The sequence below is a fragment of the Zingiber officinale genome, chromosome 4A (genome assembly GCF_018446385.1).
Source record: "Zingiber officinale cultivar Zhangliang chromosome 4A, Zo_v1.1, whole genome shotgun sequence".
In the NCBI taxonomy this organism is placed as follows: Eukaryota; Viridiplantae; Streptophyta; class Magnoliopsida; order Zingiberales; family Zingiberaceae; genus Zingiber; species Zingiber officinale.
Window position 1 is genome coordinate 162991643 of NC_055992.1, and position 6000 is coordinate 162997642.

The window sequence follows — 6000 nt, forward strand, 5'->3', positions numbered from 1 at the left end:
GCTGCAGAAGGAGCTGAAGAAAGCTCAAGATTTGTTGGCGGCCGAGCAGAAAAAGATGGCCAATCAGGCCCACGCCCTGGCAAAGTCCGAGCGACAAGTCAAGTCGCTCGACACAAAATTAACCCTGGCCACCACTCGAAAAATACGGCTATCTCCGATCTGGAGAAAAAGAACGTGGAGGCTCGGGGCCTGGAGCTGAAGGTAAAGGAGCTGATGGAGCAGCTCGACAGAGAGAAGGCGGGCCGCTCGGCCGACGCGGACAAGCTTCAGAATCTGAATGAGGCCCTTACTGGCTCCCAGGCGGCTCTCAAAGAATATCAAGAGGCCGAGCCGAGTCGAGTCGCTGCCTTAAGACAGAGCTACATCCGCTCGCCCGAATTCTCGGAGAAAATCTGCGAGCGGATGTACACAGCCTTCGACTTGGCTATAACCGCAACCACCACGTATCTGAAGTCTAAAGGTCTTCTTCCGGAGTCCACTACTATTCCGGCCGGCGATCAAGTGGCGCTCCTGGACAACATCCCCAAGGACCTTTATGATTATATCGAGTAACTTTTGTAATTTGGCCATTCGGCTAGATATGATCCTTTTTGTAATTAGGTCGCTCGACCTAAAGTTTTAACTTTAATGCAATATTTTCCTTTCGCGTACTTTGTCCTTTTGCTAGTTAACATGTGTGTTGTCCGCTCGCCTATTGTCACGCCTCTGGCATTCGAAAGGGATTTTTGCGAAGTACTTGATGTTGTCCTTCCGCTCTGCTATATATTTCGAATGCGTAACATTCCACATTGATGGCAGAGATCGCTCGCTAGAAGCCGACAAGTACCTTTGGGCTCTGAGTCGAGCGGGACGTAGAGTCTGTCGAACGATATTAACGGCGAGTTTCTCGGACATTTGCAGTCCTTTTTTATTGTCTTCTTCCGCTCGAAGGGTTTATAGACGCCGGCTCGTCTCTCGATATTTAACGTCGGAGCTCGACGGTCTTCCGCTCGGAGGGTTTATAGACACCGGCTCGTCTCTCGATATTTAACGTCGGAGCTCGACGGTCTTCCGCTCGGAGGGTTTATAGACGCCGGCTCGTCTCTCTATATTTAACGTCGGAGCTCGACGGTCTTCCGCTCGGAGGGTTTATAGACGTCGTCTCGTCTCTCGATATTTAACGTCGGAGCTCGACGGTCTTCCGCTCGGAGGATTTATAGACGCCGGCTCGTCTCTCGATATTTAACGTCGGAGCTCGACGGTCTTCCGCTCGGAGGGTTTATAGACGCCGGCTCGTCTCTCGATATTTAACGTCGGAGCTCGACGGCCTTAAAGGCAAACTTTAACACAGCCGCTCGGCGAACATATTAGCCATCCTTTAAATCATTTTTGCTTCCTTCATTACAAGGACACGGGCGACTAGAATATACACAAAAATGAGTTACATCAGTGCACCTTTCATCCAGCTCGATAAGGCTGGAGATGATTCGCGCTCCAAGGTCGGTCCAGCTGCCGCCCGTCTTCATCCTCCAAATAGTAAGCGCCCGAGCGGAGCTTTTCGATGATTTTGAAGGGGCCCTCCCAAGGAGCTTCTAGCTTGCCGACGTCGCCGACCGGCTTCACTTTCTTCCAGACAAGATCGCCAACCTGGAATGACCTGGGGATTACGCGCCGGTTGTAATTCTGCTTCATTCTTTGACGATACGCCATCAGCCGGACGGATGCTTTGGCTCTTTCTTCTTCGACCAAATCCAGCTCTAGGTTTCTCCACTCGGCGTTGTCCTCATCATAATTTTGGATCCGAGCGGACTCAACTCCAACTTTGACAGCAATAACCGCTTCGCCGCCATACACTAAATGGAAGGGCGTGACGCCAGTTCCTTCCTTCGGGGTCGTTCGAATGGCCCATAAGACGCCTGACACCTCATCCACCCAGCTTCCTCCCATATAGTCGAGCCGAGCGCGCAAAATACAAAGGATTTCCCTGTTGGCTACTTCGGCTTGACCATTGCTTTGGGGATATGCCACGGACGTGAAGTGTTGCTCGATGTCATAGCTTTTGCACCAATCTTCGAGCAATTTTCCTGTGAACTGTCGCCCGTTGTCGAAGATAAGTCGACGGGGGATGCCGAACCGACAGATGATGTTCTGTCAAATAAATTTCTTGACCATCTGCTTGGTGATCTTGGCTAGCGGCTCGTCCTCTACCCACTTGGAAAAATAATCAACCGCCACCAATAAAAATTTCCGCTGTCCGGTCGTCATAGGAAACGGACCCACAATATCCATTCCCCATTGGTCGAACGGACAAGACACAGTAGCGGCCTTCATTTCTTCCGCCGGTCAGTGAGAGAAATTGTGATACCTTTGACAAGAAAGGCACGTCGCGACGGTCTGAGCGGCGTCTGCTTGTAAAGTTGGCCAGAAGTATCCAGCCAGCAGTATCTTTTTAGCTAGCGATCGCCCGCCCGGATGTCCCCCGCACGATCCTTGATGCACTTCTTGGAGGATGTATGCTGCATCTTCTGAACTCACGCATTTCAGAAGCGGACGGGAGAAAGCCTTCTTGTATAGTTGATCTCCAATGAGCGTGAACCGACCGGCTCTCCTCCTTAGTAGCTGGGCCTCATCCCGATCGGACGGTGTAACACCCGAGCAGAGAAACTCCATGATGGGTGTCCTCAAGTCGCTCGGAAACGTGAGACCCTCCATACGGTCGACGTGCGCCACCAACAATACTTGTTCAATCGGCTGCTGAATGGCGACCGGCGTTATTGAGCTCGCGAGTTTGGCTAACTCATCGGGCGCTCGATTTTCTGCTCTGGGTATCTTCTGGACAATGACTTCTCTAAAATTGGCTTTAAGCTTCTCAAAGGCTTCAGCGTAGAGCTTAAGCCGAGCGCTGTTGATTTCAAAGGTGCCAGAATGCTGCTGAGCGGCCAACTGCGAATCCGAATGAAGCGTTACCCGACCGGCTCCCACATGCCGTGCTGCCTGCAAGCCGGCTATGAGGGCCTCATACTCTGCTTCATTGTTTGTAGCTTTATAATCCAGCCGGACGGATAAGTGCATCTTTTCTTCTTGAGGGGAGAGCAACAGTATTTCAATCCCGCTTCCGAGCCGAGTAGATGATCCGTCCACAAATATTTTCCACATAGCTTCCGGCTCTGAATTCTGCACCTCAATCACAAAATCTGCCAAGGACTGCGCTTTGATTACCGAGCGGGGCTGGTATTGGATGTCAAATTCACTTAACTCCGTCGTACATTTGATGAGCCGCCCGGACGCTTCTGGATTCAGTAATACACGCTCGAGCGGGCTATTGGTTTTGACAATGATGGTATGCGCCAGGAAATATGGACGAAGGCGCCGAGCGGCGAGGACTAGAGCGAAAGTCAGCTTCTCGAGCCCAGTGTAGCGAGATTCAACATCTTTTAAAATATGACTAAGAAAATACACAGGCTCTTCTCCGCTCGCCCTCACTAGTGCCGAGCCGATTGCTTGCTCGGTTGAAGACAAGTAGATACAAAGTGGCTCACCCGCAGCCGGCTTGGCTATACCGGGAGAGAGTTCAGATATGCCTTCAAATCTTCGAACGCCCGATCGCATTCTTCGTCCCAGCGAAACTTAGTGGCCTTGCGCAAGATTTTGAAAAAAGGAAGGCTCCGGTCGGCGGTTTTGGATATGAATCTGGACAAAGCAGTTATCCGACCGGTCAAACGCTGCACTTCCCTCGTATTTCGCGAAGGCAGCATATCTTGTAGAGTTTTCACTTTGCTGGGATTTACTTCAATACCCCGCTCGGTCACTATGTAACCTAAGAAACGCCCTCCTTTTGCTCCGAACAGGCACTTCTGGGGATTTAGCCTGACTCCATATTTCCGTAGCGTTCGGAAGGTTTCCTCCATGTCTTTGAAGAGATCGGCCGCTCAGACGGACTTGATAAGAATGTCGTCCACATAAACTTCCAGATTCCGCCCGATCTGCTCCTTGAACACTTTGTTCATCAAGCGTTGATAAGTGGCTCACGCGTTCTTCAATCCGAACGGCATCACTTTATAGCAGTAGGTGCCATCGGCCGTCACGAAGCTAACTTTTTCTTAATCTTGCCGGGCGAGCGGCACTTGATGATATCCCTGATAGGCGTCGAGCATGCATATCAACTCGCAGCCGGTCGTAGAATCCACCAGTTGATCGATTCGGGGCAAGGGGTAAAAGTCCTTTGAGCACGCCTTGTTAAGGTCCCGGAAATTGATGCACACTCTCCACTTGTTGCCGGGCTTGGAAACTAGCACCACATTTGCCAGCCAGCATGGGAACTGGACCTCTCGTATATGGCCGGCCTCCAAGAGTTTCTCCACCTCCGCTCGGATGATGGCATTCTGCTCGGCGCTGAAGTCCCTTTTTCTTTGCTTTACTGGCCGAGCATCCGGTCGGACGTGGAGCTCATGCTGCGCTATACTTGATGAAATTCCGGGCAGCTCATGTGTCGACTAGACGAAGACATCATGGTTTCTCCGGAGGCATTGGATCACCTCCTCTTTCTGATTCACCTCCAGATCGGACGCGATGAATGTCGTGGCCTCCGATCGGGTCGCGTGTATCTGCACTTCCTCTTTTTCTTCATAAACTAAAGAGGGAGGCTTTTCAGTTATAGCATTCGCCTCGATCCGTGGTGACTTCCGAGCGGAATTTGCTTCTGCTCGGACCATTTCGACGTAGCATCGCCGAGCTGCCAGTTGATCTCCCCGTACTTCTCCCACTTTATCTTCGACGGGGAACTTGATCTTCTGGTGGAAGGTGGAGACGGCCGCTCGGAACTCGCTGAGGGCCAGTCGTCCCAAAATGACGTTGTATGATGAGGGAGAGTCCACCACCACGAAGTTTGCTGTCCGCGTGTCCTCCTGAGCGGCTCTTCTCCCAGTGAGTTAGCCAGCCGTATTTGTCCGACCGGCAAGACTTCATTGCCCGTGAACCCGTAGAGGGGGGTTGTCATGGGCAGCAGCTCGGCGCGGTCAATTTGTAGTTGATCGAAGGTCTTTTTGAATATTATATTGACCGAGCTTCCTGTGTCAATAAAAACACGGTGAATAGTGTAGTTGGCTATTACCGCTTTGATGAGGAGAGCATCGTCGTGAGGAACTTCAATTCCTTCTAAGTCCCTGGGCCCGAAGCTGATGTTGGGTCCGCTCGCCCGCTCTTGGTTACAGCCGACCGCATGGATCTGGAGCTGCCGGACGCTCGCCTTTCTTGTTCGATTGGAGTCTCCTCTGGTCGGCCCACCAGCTATGATGTTGATCTCGCCTCGGGAAGTATTGCTTCTATTTTCTTCTTTCCTAGCGGACGGTCGGGGACGTTCCCTAGACATTCGGAGATTCTCCCACCTCGGAGAGCGATGCCGCTCGGGATTCTGTTGTTGTCGTCTGTCGGCTACCGTCCGATCGGCTTCACTAGGCCTCTGCCGCCTGTCGGCTGACAGCGACCGACGACCGCTGCCTCTGGGAACGGTGTGGGCGATTAGAGGAAGACTGCGGCAATCCCTGGTGTTATGTGTGTCCGTCCGGTGGAAGGAGCAGAACATTGGGGTCCATCTCTTCTTTGTCCTGGGCCGCTCGGCTGCTACTTCTTGGACATGAGGTCTTGGATGGGCACGAATTGCTTCGGCCCGTGGTCCTCTGGGTGGTGGATGAGCAGCGTGAGGCTTTCGTTCGGCAGGAGGAGCCCGCTCGGCTGGAGTTTCTTTTTTTCGGGCCGCTTGCGCTTCCTCCACGTTGATGTATTCGTTGGCCCGGTGTAGCATGTGATCGTAGTCTCGAGGCGGCTTCCGAATGAGTGCTCGGAAGAAATCCCCATCCACAAGGCCTTGTGTGAAGACATTCATCATAGTCTCCGAGGTGGCCGTTGGGATGTCCATGGCCACTCTGTTGAACCGCTGGATGTAGGCTCGGAGCGATTCGCGGGCTTCCTGTTTGATGGCAAACAGACTAACATTGGTTTTTTGATAGCGCCGACTGCTTGCGA